The sequence below is a fragment of the Hyperolius riggenbachi genome, chromosome 9, assembly GCF_040937935.1.
Source record: "Hyperolius riggenbachi isolate aHypRig1 chromosome 9, aHypRig1.pri, whole genome shotgun sequence".
In the NCBI taxonomy this organism is placed as follows: Eukaryota; Metazoa; Chordata; class Amphibia; order Anura; family Hyperoliidae; genus Hyperolius; species Hyperolius riggenbachi.
Window position 1 is genome coordinate 172953303 of NC_090654.1, and position 20896 is coordinate 172974198.

Here is a 20896-nt window from a genome sequence, read left to right on the forward strand (position 1 = left end):
GACACGTCAGCACTACGGGAAAACAAAGCCGGTGCACTTCTCTCTCCAACTCTCTCACTGGCGATACAAAGTTTCAAATTAGCAATGAAGACCAAGGCTGGGAGATGGGGGTTGGCAATACAAGACTGCAGCTGGGACACAAAGGAGAAGTAATACATATGGGTGGGCAGTGTCAGAAGATCAGGAGTGGAACCAAGAATGTGGAAGGACATAGGACACTAGGCAGAGCTCCACTTTAACCTGACACAGCTGAGCTAGAATTGTTCCCTGGATATATGTTTTCAAAGCTACTTTGTAACACAAATTACCTCAGAGGAAATCAGATTCCACATTATAGACATTAAAGGCAAGTTGTCAGATCAGATGCTATCTGACAGAGACAACCTCACAGCATTTTTCAACCAAGTGTATAAGTCTTGTATAAATACACAAACTTTAAATAAACATAAATTCTGTCAACAGTTGTAGACTTCAGGCAAATAGGAAATTATCTTTGAGTGATCTAAAACTGACATAAAAGATATAAAATGTTCAGTATATGAAATCATTGTGAATCACGGACTCATCGTGCAGGGCTGAGCAATTAAAGATTGATAAAAGAAGCCCAAACATTGAGGGCCATATGCAGTTCACTTTTCCACCTAAGTTTTCTCCTGGGAGATACATTTTCATCTTCTGTTTAAAACAACTTTCAGCATTCTGCTAATGAATAAGTACAAAAAAGAAGTACTGTACAAAATATTCTGAGTATTTTTTCGCTGGTGGCTTAAAGGGTATTTTATTGATAAGGTGTGAAAATATCACCTAGGAGAAAATGTGAATTGCATATGGCCCTGAGTGTCAAATCTAGAGCTAAAAGCTCACTTTTAGAATTCTAATGAGCAACATCTAAGAGGATAGTGATGTTTGGAGTGGCTGAAAACTATACCTAAACCAATGTCCTTACTCTCATGCCTGTACCACTAGGTCAAATAAAATATGGGACAAAGACAACTGATTAAAGTGGATTTAGCAATCGGTATAATTCAAACAGATTGACCAGCCATGGCTATGCCAAAATGTGGTTGACTAAGTATATGGGACCCTCCCTGTTTTCCTATCATCTAAAAAGGTCAGTCAAGCTTCTGGGACTTGTTTCTTACTGTGTCCTCTTATTGCCAACAGCTACTAAAAGAATTCGTTCAGAGGCCAAAGGAACTTTCAGAGACCAAAGGAACTCTTTCTATAAACTGAGTTGGGAACTAAAGCAGGTCAAAATTAACATTTCCTTCATTCATTTCTGTAGCTTTGTTTATTAGCTAGTGTCATGTTAACACAGGTATTAGATTCTTAATTATGCATTTAGCTCTGCATTCCATTTTACTGAATATGGTTTAGATGTTTTTAAACATTGGAGGGATGTGGCTTGTGATACATTCAGTTGATTAGGCATTATCTGGAAAGACATCCCTGTTTTACATAGGTGCTCTGTCTATCAGTGCAAAAACTGAGCCATGAGATACTGTAAAAGGAATTGCCTGCAGAGCTTGAAGGTGGGTATGTTGCTATACAATTGTGAGAAAGGCTGCAAAATCACAACGTAAACAAGGCACGGTGGTAATCTGGGTGCCAGATATAGGCGCTACCAGTATATAAGTAAATTAACAATATTCTACGATGCTGAGCAGTGGCTGACTCCAACTGTAGAACAATGATAATTTTTACTGATATTTAACTATCCAACCTAATACTCTCTCTACCTATAACTAATACTAACCTAACCCCTGCACCACAATCACCACCTTTGCCCCTAAATATACCCTCTGCCAATATCTGTGCCTCCAAATTCAAATATTTATCTGGGCCACTTGCACTGAAACTACCCTCTGGTAGCCACTATAGCCACAATTAACACTCCGGTCTATCCAATTTAAATGAAGCACCACCTGCGCCCAATTGCCTGCCTCAGCAAAATCTCTTCAACATTAAGTTTTCAGGATTACAAAAGCCTTCATAACACTTGAAGGATAACTGAAGCGAATACTTTTAGCCACAAACCCTGAACAAACATACAGCAGATCAGGTGTTTCTGACATTATTGTCAGATCTGAAAATAATGCTGCATGCTTGTTTCTGTTGTGATTTAGACACTGCAGCTAAAAAGATCAGCAGGGTTGCCAGTCATCTAGTATTGTTTAAAGTGGATCCGAGATTAAAAAAAACTAACTCTAAACAAGTAACTTGTCTATATATCTTATCTAAAGTTCACATAGTTTACACAGCATATCTAGCTGCAAAAGTTTATCATTATTTATTCCTGTGATACAATGAGGGCAGCCATGTTCCGTTTGTCACATTGTCACAGGCTAAGGGCTGGAGATGCTATCAGCTTGCCTCTGTGTAAATTAAGTCCCCTCTCCTCCTCCCCTCTGCCTCTGAAATCAATGGCTAATAACACCTCCCCCTCCTCCTGCCCAGACTGAGCTCCTCCTGTAAGCCCTTCCTACTGTCTGAAAATGCCAAGGCACTCTCAAAAGCTGTGGGCAAGGCTTGTTTAGTTTATAAGGAATTAAGAGAATTAAAACAAAAAAGTATTTGGCTTGAGGAATGCCCTATAAACTATATGAAAGGAACACAATTATGCAATGAGTAAAAGTTTATCTTGGATCCACTTTAAAAGGGAATAGGTATGGTAGCTTCCATTGTCTTCTCATTTCAGTTGTCCTTTTGTTTCAAAAGATGTTTTTTGAAATCTTGCAGCATAGTAGTTCAGGGAATAATAACTTTGAGTGCAGGCCAAACTCCAATAAGATAACAAGAACTGCCAGCGAATAGCACAAAACTATAAACATGAGTAATCATAACATAACAAACAGATGAGAGTAAGAGGTTAGTAGAAATATAATAAATACACCAAAAATAAGCTTTTAGTATAGTTTGAAGACTCAACCTATCTCTAAAATTAATCCAGGGTTTTCAGTTGTCCTTTAAAACTGAAAACCAATTGAAGCAACCATAAATCTTGCTAGCGGTGGATCCCTGTGCAAAATGAGCAATAAATGTATCATTTTAAAAAAGTTTCCATTTCAGATGTGTGCACATAACTGTGTATCCACCAATGTATCACCCTTTCAGCTACCCAACTATGTTCTGATATGACTTAAGGAAGGGTTACAAACTTTTATTCCATACCAATGGACAATTAAAAAAAAAACTTTAAAAACTTGTGTAAGTTTTTTACTTAGGATCTCAACTATTCTACAACCATGTAGAAGAGCATTGCAGTAGATTTCATTACCTTCAACAGGAAACTGTTTGTGATGCACAAAATTCTATTCTACATTTTTGGAAAATAATTCTGGCTGTAAATTGACAACCATTTAGAACCATCGTATTCTTGCTTTCCATTAGGCCAGACTTTTTAATAAAGCAACTCAAGCTGTCCATCAGCGACAACAGAAATTTTATAAATTCACAGACCATCAGCAGCGTTAAACCCCTGGATTAACAACATAACGCGTAATGCGAGTACGTGCAGCACTCTTAAACCTTTTTCAGCAACTGCCGTTTCAAATCGCAAGTGATACCAACCTGTTCATTTCTGATAAGAAGGGCAGCGGAGGACCTGCAAAACGCATGTCTGCCAAGCAGATACAAAATTTTCTCATTTACAGCTGGATCGCGAACAAAGTAAAAAAATCCTTGGTGCAGCAATGCAATGATCCTAATCACCGGCTTGTAGAAAAGATAGACCTGTCACAGGGAAGGTACAGCTTGGCAGACAACGGATATGTTCTCTTTCAAACAGCTCAAAAGATGTGCAGCCAACAGCAGCTTCTAACTGAAACTACCTGCTCTATTCACTTCCATATGCCTGAGGTATTATAGTAAAAAAAAAAAAATAAGATCTACAGGGCTGGTCTCATCCATTGTTCGTTTATTTATAGCACCTAAGAGCTGCTGTGCTCAGAGCAGATTCACTGCAATGCTTTGCACAGTATAACAGAAGAATATATATCATTTCACGTTCATTATTCATGGAGAGAATCATTCTGTAGCTGAGCAATACATTTATTATAGTATGGAAAACAAAAACATAAGCAACAAAGCATTCCAAGCACAGATGTTATCACTATTGGTGGGAAAACAATAGCAGTAAAAGAAGATCTGTGTGATGTGGTTTATCACCCACCTACAAAACCTTCAGTTAACAACAAACCTAAAAATAAACCTAAATAAAAATCCAAAATGCTTTTTTTTGGGGGGAAGGAGGGGGGGGGGCAACACTGATGGCTCACCCTGCTGTGGTCGCAAAATACTTTTCCCCCTCCAAGTCATAGCAACTTGGAGGCTTGGAGGGAGAAGGGATTTCTCAACTCTGCCACTACATGGCCGCCACACAGCACTGCGATAATAACTGTCTGCATGTTGGGTTGATGTGGCTATAAAATTTGTAAGCTATAAGCTTGCTATACATCAGTGGTCCTGGATGTGGGCCTGGCGTCAGGGGCATAAAGAGATAATTTCCGTATTCAGGAATGATGCATCATGGGAAACCACAGTTGCTTACTTAGAGTTGCATTATTGCAAATACCTTCTGTTTTGAGAAGGCAAATTACACTAAATTCAGTAAATAATCCAGGCCAATTATAATTCCCATAGGGAACAGCTAAAGAGTATACAGTAAGTGAGTGGCAGTTGTTATCTGGTCCTCTCACTTACAGAAGAGTTGGTGTTAGCATATGATAAAAACTGTGCCCAGTCTCCTGAAGATCCTAGACGTTAAACAGAACATATCGCACTGGGAATTCTGGCAAGTAAAAGTTTGTTTTAAACTAAAATTGTTTAAAATAACCCAGATATTTGCTTTATTTGCATAGTGCAGTACAAAAAAAAAAGATTCTTCTTCTGGTGCTTATAGCCCTGAAGGGCTTTTGAAAATTTGCCTCCATCCTTCTCTCTCTTGCACAAACAGGATGAAAAGGCGCCCATATAGTGATAAAATAAATAAGGTTTGAGGTGGCTTACCTCAATGAAAACAAATTCATATATAACTGAACTTCAATAGCACTGGCAAAGCGTTTCGTGGATCCCTGATCACTTCCTTAGGCCAAATCAAGTGCCACGCTATGTTCAGAGCCAAGATTAGAGCGCCTGGATCCCTGAGTGGAGTCGGGTTTATTGATCTTCACCTGCCTGCAGTGGTTGGTTGCCCCTTTGCAACCCCTCTTTATGAGTACCTCCAATTATTGGTGACATACTGCACCATTTGGGCTGCCGTTGTCTCTGTGCTTTTTCATTCTAGGGTGACTGTTCACCCTCCACCTTGTCTTCTCTCTCTCTTGCTCTTTTTCGCCATTCTCTTATCTAGGTCTGCTCTTATATCCTCCTTCCATCCTGCACGTGGCCTTCCTCTTCTTTTTTGTTGAGTAAAGCTGTTCTTTCATAATTTAAGCATATTTCCTTCCTTCATTCTCTTCACATGTCCCAGCCACCTAACGCGCTGATATATGCCTGATAATATTTTGTCGCTAGCTCATGGTTGTAGTGTATTCTCCAGATATCACCTTTCCTTGGTCAGGGGCCAAAGGAGTAATATGTAGTCTCAAGGGTGCGTGTTTTGCTGGCACATACAGTAAAGACCAAAAGTTTGGACACACCTCATTCAAAGAGTTTTCTTTATTTTCATGACTATGAACATTGTAGATTCACACTGAAGGCATCCAAACTATGAATTAATAGGGAACTGAAGTAAGAGGTATACGGAGGATGCCATATTTATTTCCTTTTAATCAATACCAGTTGCCTGGCAGCCCTGCTGGTCTATTTATCTGCAGTAGTATCTGAATAACACCAGATACAAGCATGCAGCTAATCTTGTCAGATCTGACTTTAAAGTCTGAAACACCTGATCTGCTGCATGCTTGTTCAGGGGCTATGGCTAATAGTATTAGAGGCAGAGGATCAGCAGGGCTGCCAGGCAACTGGTATTTCTTAAAAGGAAATTAACATGGCAGCCTCCATATACCTCTCTCTTCAGTTCCCCTTTAACACATGTGGAAGTATAGTACATAACCAAAAAGTGTGAAACAACTGAAAATATGTCATATTCTAGGTTCTTCAAAGTAGCCACCTTTTGCTTTGATTACCGCATGTTGGAAAAATGTTTTAGCTATTTATTTAGGAAAGGGTTCTTTACACTAAGAGTGATTAAGATGTGGAATGCATTGCACGGGAAGTAGTTATGGCAAATTCTATACCTGCATTTAAAGGGGGCTTAGATGCTTTCCTTGCATTGAAAGACATCCATGGCTACAATTACTAGGTAATGCCCAGTGATGTTGATTCAGGGATTTTATCTGATTGCCATCTGGAGTCGGGAAGGAATTTTTTCCCTTTTGGGGCTAATTGGACCATGCCTTGTAAGGGTTTTTCGCCTTCCACTGGATCAACAGGAATATATGAGGGAGCAGGCTGGTGTTGTACTTTGTTCTCTGGTTGAATTCGATGGATGGATGTCTTTTTTCAACCCAAATAACTATGTAACTATGCTTTGCACACTATTGGCATTCTCTTGATGAGCTTCAAAAGGTAGTCACCTGAAATGGTCTTCCAAGTCTTGAAGGAGTTCCCAGAGATGCTTAGCACTTGTTGGCCCCCTTTGCCTTCACTCTGCGGTCCAGCTCACCCCAAACTATCTCGATTGGGTTCAGGTCTAGTGACTGTGGAGGCCAGGTCATCTGGCGCAGCACCCCATCACTCTCCTTCCTGGTCAAATAGCCCTTACACAGCCTAGAGGTGTGTTTGGGGTCATTGTCCTGTTAAAAAATAAATGATGGTCCAACTAAACGCAAACCGGATGAAATAGCATGCCACTGCAAGGTGCTGTAGTAGCCATGCTGGTTCAGTATGCCTTCAATGTTTAATAAATCCCCAACCGTGTCATCAGCAAAGGACCCCCACACCATCACACCTCCTCCTCCATGCTTCACGGTGGGAACCAGGCATATAGAATCCATCCGTTCATCTTTTCTGCGTCGCACAAAGACACGGTGGTTGGAACCAAAGATCTCAAATTTGGACTCATCAGACCAAAGCACAGATTTCCACTAGTCTAATGTCCATTCCTTGTGTTCTTTAGCCCAAACAAGTCTCTTCTGCTTGTTGCCTGTCCTTAGCAGTGGTTTCCTAGCAGATATTCTACCATGAAGGCCTGATTCACAAAGTCTCCTCTTAACAGTTGTTTTAGAGATGTGTCTGCTGCTAGAACTCTGTGTGGCATTGACCTGGTCTCTAATCTGAGCTGCTGTTAACCTGCGATTTCTGAGGCTGGTGACTCGGATGAACGTATCCTCCACAGCAGAGGTGACTCTTGGTCTTCCTTTCCTGGGGCGGTCCGCATGTGAGCCAGTTTCTTTGTAGAGTTTGATGGTTTTTGGGACTGCACTTGGGGACACTTTCAAAGTTTTCCCAATTTTTTCGGACTGACTGACCTTCATTTCTTAACCACTTGCCGACTGCCCACAGCCGATGGGCGGCGGCAAAGTGGCCCGCAGAACGACCGCAATACGCCTAACGGCGGCGGCTCGTTCTGCGCTGTCCTGCCAGGGATCGCGCGCTCTTTGCGCGTGCATCCGCCGGCAATAGGCTCCGCCCACGACGTCAACCCGCCGGCCATACGGAAGTGCCGACGGGTTGTTAACCCTCGATCTGCCACAATACAAGCGTATAATACGCTTTGTATTGTATACAAAGCGTATTCTACAGGCTGCCTCCTGCCCTGATGGTCCCAGTGATCGAGGGACCACCAGGGCAGGCTGCAGCCCTCCCTGTGTGCACCCAATCACATTGATCTGCCCCCCCCCCTGCCCTCTGATCGCTGAGGGTGATGGTGAGCTCATAGATTTTATTTTTTGTCACAAATTAGCGGAAAATGACACTTTGTGAAAAAAAAAAAAACTTGTGACAAAAAATAAAATCTTCTATGAACTCACCATACTCCTAACAGAATACCTTGGGGTGTCTTCTTTCTAAAATGGGGTGATTTGTGGGGTTCCTATACTGCCCTGGCATTTTAGGGGCCCTAAAGCGTGAGTAGTCTAGAAACCAAATGCCTCAAAATGACCTGTGAAATCCTAAAGGTACTCATAGGACGTTGGGCCCCTTAGCGCACCTAGGCTACAAAAAATTGTTACACATGTGGTATCGCCGTACTCAGGAGAAGTAGTATAACGTGTTTTGGGGTGTATTTTTACACATGCCCATGCTGGGTGGGAGAAATCTCTCTGTAAATGGACAATTGTGTGTAAAAAAAAATAAAAAAAATCTCATTTACAGAGATATTTCTCCCACCCAGCATGGGTATGTGTAAAAATACATCCCAAAACACATTATACTACTTCCACTGAGTACGGCGATACCACGTGTGACCCCTTTTTGCAGCCTAGGTGCGCTAAGGGGCCCAACGTCCTATGAGCACCTTTAGGCTTTACAGGGGTGCTTTCAATTTAGCACCCCCCAAAATGCCAGGACAGTAAACACACCCCACAAATGACCCCACTTTGGAAAGCAGACACCCCAAGGTATTCAGAGAGGGGCATGGTGAGTCCGTGGCAGATTTCTTTTTTTTGTCACAAGTAAGCAGAAATGGAAACTTTTTTTTTTGTTTTATTTTTGTTTCAAAGTGTCATTTTCCACTAACTTGTGACAAAAATAAAATCTTCTATGAACTCACCATGCCTCTCAGTGAATACTTTGGGATGTCTTCTTTCCAAAATGGGGTCATTTGGGGGGTATTTATACTATCATGGAATTTTAGCACCTCATGAAACCTGACAGGTGTTCAGAAAAGTCAGAGATGCTTCAAAATGGGAAAATTCACTTTTGGCACCATAGTTTGTAAACGCTGTAACTTTTACCCAAACCAATAAATATACACTTATTGGATTTTTTTTATCAAAGACATGTAGCAAAATAAATTTGGACAAAAATGTTATAAAATTTTACTTTATTTGAAAAATGTCAGCACAGAAAGTTAAAAAAAATCATTTTTTTGACAAAATTCATGTCTTTTTTGATGAATATAATAAAAAACTAAAAATCACAGCAGCAATCAAATAGCACCAAAAGAAAGCTGTATTAGTGACAAGAAAAGGAGAGAAAATTCATTTAGATGGTAGGTTGTATGACCGAGCAATAAACCGTGAAAGCTGCAGTGGTCTGAATGGAAAAAAAGGCTCTGGTAGCAAAGACGCCGGCCATAGAAAAAGAAAAAAGATTTCATACATACCTGGGGCTTCTTCCAGCCCCATAAGCCTTGATCGCTCCCACGCCGCCATCCTCCGCTTCCTGGATCGGCCGGTACCGGGTCCCGTCACTTCCGGCGGACGCTGCCAATTGTCCGCATGATCAGGTGCTCCCTCCATATCCTTACGTGTGCGGCTGCGCAGTATGCAGCCGCACGCGTAAGGGTATGTCGGGAGCCTCTGTGATGCGGACAATTGGCCGCGTGCTGCCGCCGATTGGCCAAAACTACGGGACCCGGAACTGGCTGATACAGGAAGCGGAGGATGGCGGCGTGGGAGCGATCCATGCGTATGGGGCTGGAGGAAGCCCCAGGTATGTATAACTTCTTTTTGCTGGCGTCTCTGGTTCCCTTTAAGGGGTAGAAAGACTGTGGTCCTCAAGTAGTTAAAGTAATGATGGCCACTCGTTTTTCTTTACTTAGCTGCTTTTTTCTTGCCATAATACAAATTCTAACAGTCTATTCAGTAGGAATATCAGCTGTGTATCCACCTGACTTCTTCACAACGCAACTGATGGTCCCAACCCCATCTCAGGTGAATACCTCTTGAAGCTCATCAAGAGAATGCCAAGAGTGTGCAAAGCAGTAATCAAAGCAAAAGGTGGCTAGTTTGAAGAACCTAGAATATGACATATTTTCAGTTGTTTCACACTTTTTGGTTATGTACTATACTTCCACATGTGTTCATTCATAGTTTGGATGCCTTCAGTGTGAATCTACAATGTTCATAGTCATGAAAATAAAGAAAACTCTTTGAATGAGAAGGTGTGTCCAAACTTTTGGTCTTTACTGTATGTGGTAATAAAACTTGAGAAATGCCACTTATTCCTACCAAGTCCAATGCATGCATGTCCTTGTCATGGTCCCTGGGCAACAGTATTCTGGCTAAGCCATGCAAGGGCAAAAAAGCGAATTCCTGGCGCTTAAATGAGGACCAGTCAACTAAGGGAGATAACCTTGACCGAAAACATAGGCCCTCCAGGATAGGTGGGCACAAGTCTAACAATTTTGAAAACCGTTATGAAACAAATACAAAAGCCTCACAAAAAAGATGATTACAGTAGTATTGTACACTTTCCTGGCTTTAATATCATACAGGTTTGCAACGGTCATAAAACAATAAGGTGGGGGGGAGTCACCCGTTTAGCCTAGACCGGAAAAAAAATGACGATTTCATATCTTACTGTAGCATTTAAGCATAAACTACAGCAGAAAACACAAATCTACTTTAAGACACCTGCTGCTTCGATTTGAAATATCTCATGAAATATGTTGGCACTTTATAAATCAATATTAATAATAATATCTATACATGGAGCAAAGCCCTAAATCTTGAATTAATGAACTTCTGGTGTAGAAACAGATTTCCCATTCTGTGCTACACCGTCAGACTAAAACAACAGAAGCCAAAGGTTTGTCTTCAGGGAGCTGGCTGTTGTACAAAATCACAGCAAGCCCTCAAGCCCTGCCAGTATAAATCCCTTAGAATCTTCATTCATAATGTCTCATTCATGCATTTATATGTATTGTTAGTAAAATGTGTATGCTTCAAAGAAAATGTTAAAAAGTATTAATAGACCTATTATAAATTCTCACAATTGGCATAAAAATGGGAATTGTAAATCACGTGACAACTGCCATACAACTTATAATACTGCTTGTACAATCTTGATCATGTTTGAAGGCACTACCTAAGTAAGCGATCCAGATAATCTACTGGCGATGGCTGCTATTACTTGGGCTAACTCAAATAACATAAGGCATACTTCAATGACAATATACATTACAGAAACAACCGATTCATTACTTCATTTGTGAACTGATAATGGGTTTGAAAGGCCCCATTCACCATGTAAGAAAAGCCACATACCATGTCTGGAAAAGTGGATTTTCTTCTTCTATGAGCTTAGGAAGAATGTGTTGAACAATTTAGTTGCTAAGCTCTCCCAGCTCTTTTAGTGCTCAAACAAGTTTTATAATTTCTTCTGAAGAAACATAAAGTTCATTAAAGGACCTCTGTCGCGAAAATCTTAAAATCTAAAATACATGTAAACATTGGTCTTTTTCCACTAGAGGCGATTGCGATGCTGTATATCAAAATAGCAAATCGGTAGCGATTTTAAAATCGCTAGGGTCTGCCAAATAACATAGGTAAATTCCACTACCGCTATTCGATTTTTACAAAAGCGCAATCGCTTTGCTGAATCGCATAGTGTTTAGCGCAAACGCTAGCGATTGCTAGTGGAAATGGGCCCTATACAGGTAAGTAGTACGTTTCTTCCAGAGTAAAATGAACCATAAATTACTTTTCTCCTATGTTGCTGTTACTAACAATAAGTAGTAGAAATCTGACATTATAGACAGATTTTGGACTAGCCCATCTTCTCATAGGGTGTTCTCAGGGTTTTCTTTATTTTTAAAAGCACGTGGTGAATGGCAGTTGCTCCGTCCAACTGCCAAAAAAGTGTGCAGCGAGCAGAGAGGCTGACCAGCATCTTTGTATAAATATTTTTCAGGGAATTACTTCATAAAGAATAAAGGCCATGCTGAGAATCCCCTATGGAGAGATGGACTATCCCAAAATCTGTCGGTAATGTCAGATTTCTAATACCTACTGTAAGTGACAACAACATAGGAGAAAAGTAATGTACGGCTCATTTTACTCTGAAAGAAATGAACTCATTTATTTACTTACTTATTTGTATGTGTTTTAAATTTTAAGATTTTCGTGACAGTGCCTCTTTACAAATCCCCTAAACTATACAATTATACAATGAAAATATTATATTGTTAGTTTAGTATGCCATGGTATCATTGTGTTAGTAATTGGAAATGAGCGAGCGAGAATCGTAAGATCAAATACGCAGCAAATCAAAAACAACAAGTCATTTGTAAAACGCTTTTTTCCTGTTGGGCCCAAAATGCATAAGTTGGTCTCAGATCAGTACATCGTGATATGTACAAGGGGAAAAGTTATTTGATCATAATTGCCAGAGTAAACAGGTGGCTTTTCAGTTTTGACTTAAACATGTCCAGGGTTGGCATGGTCTTGATTGGGTTTGGCAAGGCACTACACAGGATAGGGGCATCATGACAGAAAGCTCTGGCGCCAAAGGTTTTTTTGGTAGGACTCTGGGGGTGGTCAAGTTATTGGATCCTTTTGAATTGTGCCTTTCCTACCAAAGTTTCATACCAGAAAAGTCCAGTGATTCGCCACACAGTCTATTCTCGCTGAACAAATGCAAATCAGAATTTTGTCGGGAAGCACATAATGGGCGTCTCCTGAACGAATCATATGCTCACAGGATGCAAAGCAAGCCCTAGCAACCAAAGATAAATGAAAAATGTAAAAGAATCATTGCTGGTTCTAAAGCTATATCAAACTAGCGAGCATTGTAGATGCAAAGCTTTAAAAAAGCATTAAGAATTGTACAGGATGGACAAGCGGTGTGTGCCTGGTCACTGCTCCCAGGAGGTATCTGTCAAAATTATATTTTCACTTAATTAGTACCAAACTTTAAAATAATCCATAGTACCAGAGGCATAACAATCGGGGATGCAGCCCCTGCACACGCAGGGGGGGCCCGTGGCCCCTCTGGGGCCCGCTCAGGGCCGTTTTGTGGGGGCAGGAGGGGTCGCAGCATGAGGGGAGAGCATTGAAGATCAGCAGGGAGGAGGGAAAGTCAACTCGGGCTCTGCGCTCCCCTCCTGCATCTATTACTGGCAGAGGCAGCATCAGCTATACATTACCTCCATTCACCGCCGGAGGTCTCCGATCTGTAAGAGCTTCACATTACTTCCTGTTTAACCTCCTGTTAGACCTCCGGCGGTGAATGGAGGTAATGTATAGCTGATGCCGCCGCTGTCAGTAATAGATGCAGGAGGGGAGCGCTGAGGGGACAGCCCGAGGTGAGGGGGGGTTGTCCCCCCTCTCCACCAATGTGCAATGCTCTCCCCTCATGCTTCGACCCCTCCTACCCCTCCAAACGGCCCTGAGCGGCCCCCCAGGGGTGGGGGTGTCGAGATTCTTGCAGGGGACCCGGTGAGTTCTAGTTACGCTTCTGCATAGTACCGAACCACCTGAAAGGATTGTCAGAATCAAACTGATGAAAGGAAATGGACAAGAATATTCAGAAATATTGCCAAGTTCTCCAGGGTTGTGTCCGTAAAAAAAGAGACAGCATATAAATTACAGTATAATCACATTGGTATAGATCTCCATTTATGTTGAACAAAATGTACTCTCAACTTTCTCTCCTTTGTTTTAGGGGTTGTCGAATGGTGGACCTCCTGGTACATATCTTTTGGGGATGCAAGAAGTTGCCCATTTATAGAATTAATAAAATAAACAGAAGCAAGGTATATAGGTTATAGCACTCTATAGCAATGGTCCCAGGATTGAATCTAGGCCACGACACATTTTGCATGGAGTCTGTATGTTCTCCCTGTTTTTCATGGGTTTTCAGTTTTCGCCCACATTTAAAAAGGATTCTGGCAAGGTAATAGATTTCCTTCCAGAAAATTGCAGTTATTTAAAGGATATCATTCTAGAGAAAGTTCAAGATGGGAGCATAGAGAAGAAGGAGACATGGATGGGAAACCAGCATGCCCAGGAGTAGAAGTCCTTCCTCTTCCAGTAGGAAGTGTGTCACCCGGGTTCCCGTCGGTCTGCACATGCGGGCTGCACTGGGCTCTGCCGTTTACATTTATTGTGTATTGTCCTTTCGACTGGGGGACCGTACTGCATGGTGTCGTACCGCAGGATAAGTTAAAGGGGCCTGATAGTGATAACAGCCATAAAACAGACACCAGTATGTATTAATTCTTGGAGCTGTCACAGCTGAAAAAAGCAGTTCAGTAAATGTCTGAGTTTTTTTTTGTTTTGCTTTTTTATCTAAATGTAATTAACCTTGCTTGTTTACATATTAGCTGCAGCAAATGGAACGGATTAAGAAAGCTGTCATATCAGCAGTGCAGCAAGTCAAAATGATTAAGTGTAGGATTCTATAATGCAGAAAACATGAATACAAGTTCCTGAGTCAAAGTTCACCTCAGCTATACCAATGTAAATGTATTTCTGAATTGAAGAATGGCTGCAAAAAGATGTAGTTGCTGGGAGATTTTTTCAATAGACAGTAATATAAAACTCTAGACCCACCACAGTTATAAACAAAATAGTGTCAATTTGGACCTGAAATGGGGTTTAACCAGGGCTGTGGAGTCGGTCCAAAAATCCACCGACTCCGACTCCTCAGTTTAGGATTCCACCGGCTCCGACTCCTCTAATTTGCATATTACAATTTTGTTGATTAAAAGTATGTAACATGAAATTCGTCTCTTAACTGCCAACGCTTAGGAATTTTACAAGACAACTGAAGTGAGAAGGATATGTAGACTACTATATTTATTCCCTTTAGACTAAAACTAGTCCTTGGTAAGAGTACTTGTAAAAGGTACAAACCGGAACAAAGAACATCTATCAGGCCCTAGGCAATGTAAGTGTGGGTACATGTAAGAATGATGTGCAGGTACTCTGCAGGGGAATGAGGAGATTGTAAACAGACAACACCTCTGTGTTCAATGTGCACAGCATTCTCAGTGGATTCCCTGCAGCTCTGTGGGGAGTGCATATGTAGAGTATAGTACTACTGTGTAACAAAGTAAACCTGAGACAGATGCAATTAAAGTTTTATACATACCTGGGGCTTCCTCCAGCCGCCTTCAGGATAATCAGTCCCTCGTTGTCCTCCTCCACCACCTGGATCTTCTGCTATGAGTCCAGGTACTTGAGCCAGTCAGGCGTAGTGCGCATGCACACATTCTGCCGCCAGGAGCATACTACACCTGTGCAGCACTATTGCGCAGGTGCAGAATGTTCCTGGCTGTGGGAGTGGCATGCGGCCGGACAGCGCTGACTGGCTGAATTACCAGGACTCATAGTAGAAGATCCGGGTGGTGGAGGACAGCGAGGGACTGATTAGCCTGAAGGGGGCTGGAGGAAGCCCCAGGTATGTATAAAACTTTACTTTTCATCCGTCTCAGTTACCCTTTAATTTGTAGTCACCAAACCAAATTTTAATAACATATCAAATTATTTGATTTCATCAGCAAAGGGAGTGCATACATTTGCATAAATCAGCATCAATGCAGAATTATTTCCATCTCGTTGACCATCTCTATTAGTGACACAGCTACACATCAGGCTTTATTCTTACAGCATAGATGTTATTTAGTATATATGTTACGGCCAGAACCCGAAGTTTGGCCAGAACTAGAAGTGGCCGGCCACTTCGGGTTCTGGCCGGCCAATGCGCGAACTGGCCGCTGCGCTGCGGCCAATGTGAGGAATGAAACAATTCCTGTAAGGTTTAATGTGATGTTGTGGCCGCAGCGCAGCAGGGTAAATGTATCCCACATCTTTACTTTATTCAATGGCATTAAGCCGCCCGGCTTTTTCCCTCTGCCTCTCTCTCCTCCCCCCGCCTCTCTCTTCCTTCTCTTATGGGCAGCGGGCGGGGGACACGCGTGTCCAGGAGAGTCGTTCGTCGCGGCAGGAGAGCAGAGCGGGGAGGCTGCAGACATCGCTTCTGCCAGCACCCGCTCTGCAAGAACGGCAGGATTCCCCTGCCGCGACGAACGACTCCGGAGGGACACGCGTGTCCCTGGCCCGGCTGTGCCCAACTGCCCATAAAGAGAAGGAGAGAGAGAGGCGGGGGGAGGAGAGAGAGGCGGGGGGAGGAGAGAGAGAGGCGGAGGGAAAAAGCCGGGCGGCTTAATGCCATTGAATAAAGTAAAGATGTGGGATACATTTACCCGCTGCGCTGCGGCCACAACATCACATTAAACCTTACAGGAATTGTTTCATTCCTCACATTGGCCGCAGCGCAGCGGCCAGTTCGCGCATTGGCCGGCCAGAACCCGAAGTGGCCGGCCACTTCTAGTTCTGGCCAAACTTCGGGTTCTGGCCGTAACATATATAAGAGATTCCTGTGTACACATCATATATACAGTCACAATCAGATATGTATATCTGACCTTAAAAATACGGGGACTGCTTTATTAAAGCAGCACAAGTAACTAATTTTGATTGGTTTATTTCATTTTTGTGGACTAAGCACAGCTATTACTGTATATATACTGTATATATACATTATTTTTAATGACTATTATCTGAGAAATAGAACATTTTATCATATTTTCTATTTTAATTACAGTTACAAATTCATTAGGAGTCGGAGTCGGTGCATTTTTTCCTGACTCCGACTCCAGGCACCCAAAATTGCCCGACTCCACGACTCCGACTCCACAGCCCTGGGTTTAACGTTGCATGTAACCAAACTGTTAATAGTAAATTGAACCTGATTAAAATCATAACCCACACAAAATACTGATAAAATGAATTAGTACTTTATTAGTAACATAAGAACAGGTAAAGGAAAGGTAAAAGAGTGGTAAAATACTCACTGATAAATGTATGTTTGAAAAAATTAATTTACCACACTGGTTGCTACTTGTTGGGTGCTTCCTCCCCGAGCTGACCTCTTCTTAAAGGAATACTATCAATACCCAAGTGTTCTAAAATGACAATGTACAAATAATGTCTAAGTAGCTGTGTTAACATTTTCCTACTTTTCATGTTAAATATCAGAGGCAAAAGCTTTAATTCATTGGCCTCAATTCACTAAGATCATGCTGGAGATAATAAGGCAAGAGAAAACTTACCTCCACACGTGAGAGTTATCTTACTTCTTCATTCCTTAAGTTACCTCTCCTGTAGTCAATTTACCTCCTCTGTAGTTAATTTACCTCCTCTGTAGTTAATTTACCTCCTCTGTAGTTATTTTCACATGCAGCTAATTAACAGCCTGTCTTTACCTCTGGAGTTATTTTAAAGATTGGAGAGTTAATTTAAAGACAGAAGAGTTAACTTTAGGCTTGCCTGAGGTAAAATGTTTCCTGAATACTACATGCCTTATCACCATGGTAACAACTCTAGAAGAGTTATTAAAGACAGGAGATATGTTTAGTGAATTGAGGCCATTGTGTGTAGATTTTAGCTATGTTTGGAATGTCTCATTTGCAGAGGTATGAATCTGTAGGAATCTCTGCAGTCTGACATGCTAAGAACAGTGTAATATTGAAACAGGTTATTTGAAAACAGGTATTAGGTTTCACACACTACAGTATTTTACAAATGTTTATGTTGCACATAAGATACATTTCCTCTGCTCTCTCCAGAGAAAGCTCTGCCTGTCTCTGCCAGAGCTCTGCACACAGAGTTAACTGATACACTATGTGAGGGAATTTCCCCCATCCCCTCATGGCAGATTCTGCTGTCAGAATTACCTTCAGAAAATGTGAAAGGAATTAGATAATAGTAATCAAATAGATAAGCAGTGAAATGTATACACCAGTACTTAGCAGCACTTCCCAAACATTTTCTATCTCAATTGAAATAAACATGTTAATCGATAGTGTTCCTTTAATTTTTGCCCAGTCCTGCTCCTCTTTTCTGGGGAGGGGAGTCAAGGCAACCTTATGTGTGGGCCACGCCTAAAGGGCTGGGCTTGTGCAATCATTTGACCAAAATCCCATGTGGTTTTTGGCAGACATAATGGGGGAGTAAGAGGATCGAGCAACACACCTGCCCTGATGATGCCGATATATGCACTTTGGATGGATAATTATATGGACCTTTGTAACTCTCTGGATTCATGCCAAAAGCTTTAATGTTGAACTTTGTGGTGACAATATATGCTCCCATTTGGCACATTATATTTGCAAGATCAGCGATTCAAGATCTGGCAGGATTGTGCCACAGTTCCTGGCAGTGGATATGGATTGTACAATCATCAAGGAGTTTAGTTGATAATTCAATACTATCTATGTTAATACTATCTATATCAGAGGTGCCCACACTTTTTCGGCTTGTGAGCTACTTTTAAAAAATAGCAAGTTAAAATGATCTACCTATGTAAAATTTTAGGAGCACACTTGTATATACAGAATGGAAATTGTAGTGGGGTCAGGATCTACCATGAAGTCCTTTGTGATCTACCTAATGGGCCAGGCGCGGAGCTGGGGGGGGGTAGGGGTAGGACAAGTGCCCCGGGGCACCGGGTCCCCGAGGGCGTCCAGCTGAGTTGCAGGGTTTGGGGTTTTTTGGGGGGAGGGGAGCAACGCAGAGAAGAGGGAGAGCTGTGCAGACGGGGGGGAAGGGGGCAATCTCCCCCCTCACCTTAGGTGCTCTCCCTCCCTCGCTCTCCCCTCCATTACTGTCCGGGTGGCTGGAGCAGCGGGCGGAACTCACCTCCGTCTCGCTCCAGCGCCAGAAGTTCGGGTGCGCAGCCGCTGCTCTGGTCTGGACCAGACCAGAGTAGCGGCAGATCCATATGGTGCTGCGACGAGACGGAGGTAAGTTCCGCCCACCGCTGCCAGCCACCTGGACAGTAATGGAGGGGAGAGCACCTAAGGTGAGGGAAGGAGGGGGGAGATTGCCCCCCTTCCCCGCCGTCCGCACAGCTCTCTCTTCTCTGCGCTGTTCCCCTCCTGCTGGGGGGGGACACCTGGCTACCTAGTCTGGGGACATATACTCCTGCCTACATATACTGGGGACACATATACACCTGACTACCTATTCTAGGGACATATACCCCTGCCTACATATACTGGGACATATACCCCTGCCTACATGTACTGGGACATATATACCCCTGACTATATATACTGGGCACATATACCCGACTATATATACTGGGCACATATACCCCTGACTATATATACTGGGCACATATACCCCTGACTATATATACTGGGCACATATACCCCTGACTATATATACTGGGCACATATACCCCTGACTATATATACTGGGCACATATTATACCCCTGGCTACAAATACTGGGCATATATACCCCTGGCTACATATACTGGGCATATATACCCCTGGCTACATATACTGGGCACATATACCCCTGACTATATATACTGGGCACATATTATACCCCTGGCTACATATACTGGGCACATATACCCCTGGCTACATATACTGGGCACATATTATACCCCTGGCTACATATACTGGGCATATATACCCCTGGCTACATATACTGGGCACATATAACCCCCTGACTACATATACTGGGCATATATACACCTGGCAACATATACTGGGCACATATACACCTGGCTACATATACTGGGCACTTATACCCTTGGCTACATATACTGGGCACATATACCCCTGGCTACATATACTGGGCACATGTACCCCTGGCTACATATACCCCTGGCTACATATACTGGGCACATATACTCCTGGTTACATATACTGGGCACAAATACCCCTGCCTACATATACTGGGCACATATACCCCCCACTACATATACTGGGCACATATAACCCTGACTATATATACTGGGGACATATACCCCTGACTACATATACTGGGGACATATACCCCTGGCTATATATACTGAAAACATATACACCTGCCTACATATAATGGGCACATATACCCCTGCCTACATATACTGGGTACATATACCCCTGGCTACATATACTGGGCACATATACTTCTGGCTACATATACTGGGGACACATTCCCCTGCCTACATATACTGGGCACATATACCCCTGGCTACCTGTTCTGTGAACATCTCTACCCCTGGCTACCTGTTATGGGGACATCTATACTGCTGGCCACCTATTCTGGGGACACCTATAGACCTGGGGCTACCTATTTTTGGGGAACCACTGCTGTCAGATTGAGTGTATTTTGTGGAACTGCTGCCAGGTGAGAGGTGTCTACCATATTAAGGGGGCATTCTGCCTATTTATGTGAAATGCTGTCTATTTATGTGCCTCATGACTGCTGAATTTGTCTTGTTGGGGGCCTCATGGTTACTGAATTTGTCTTGTTGGGGGCCTCAAGATCGCTGAATTTGTCTTGTTAGGGGCCTCATGATTGCTGAATTTGTCTTGCTGGGGGCCTCATGATTGCTAAATTTGTCTTGTTGGGGGCCTCATGATTGCTGAGTTGGTCATGTTGGGGGCCTCATGTTTGCTCATGATTGTGGAATTTGTCTTGATGGGGGGGGGCTCATGATTGCTGAATTTGTCTTGGAACATGCTGGAAGGTACATACTGAGGAAGGGTGGGTGAGCGTGAGCCTGCTAACCTCCATGTACATTTGGCTCCACTCATAAGCACGCCCACATTTGGCCACGCCCCTTCACCTTAGGGGGCGCATTAATAGTCTTTGTCCCAGGGCGCTGAAAACCCTAGCTACGCCTCTGTAATGGGCACCCTTGGTCTATGTACTCTGCTGCTGATTAAAACCACAAGGGGCAGAGTGAGATTGAGTTGCCAACTTCAGTGAAGTCATTCACACAGTTCTCCAAATTAAGAACGAACGCAAACATCAGCTGGAGCGACTGCGATTGGGTAGTGATAAGGCATTTGAAATATTGCTGAGTGACTGAGATTGGATCACCCTCTTATAGTTGCATATTGCTGCTTTGCTTTCTACGGAGAACGTTTCACTGTTTCTACTTACCAACTGTAATGCCACAGGCACTGATGCAGTCAAGGGTCTTGCAAAACCCATGGA

General features: G+C 42.6%; 1 protein-coding gene across 23 annotated transcripts in view; it reads right to left on the bottom strand.

The window, feature by feature from the left end:
• The window catches only part of ERC2 (ELKS/RAB6-interacting/CAST family member 2), a 1931514-nt gene that overhangs the window by 1860870 nt on the left and 49748 nt on the right, over positions 1–20896 (bottom strand). For 21 of the 23 annotated variants that reach the window (XM_068253691.1, XM_068253689.1, XM_068253697.1 and 18 more), the window contains one exon: positions 16748–16858. The exons of 1 other annotated variant lie outside the window; for it this stretch is intronic. The gene's annotated coding sequence lies outside the window, so the exon portion shown is untranslated. The remainder of the gene's footprint in view (positions 1–16747; positions 16859–20896) is intronic. One more of the 23 variants, XM_068253677.1, reaches the window with a different exon arrangement.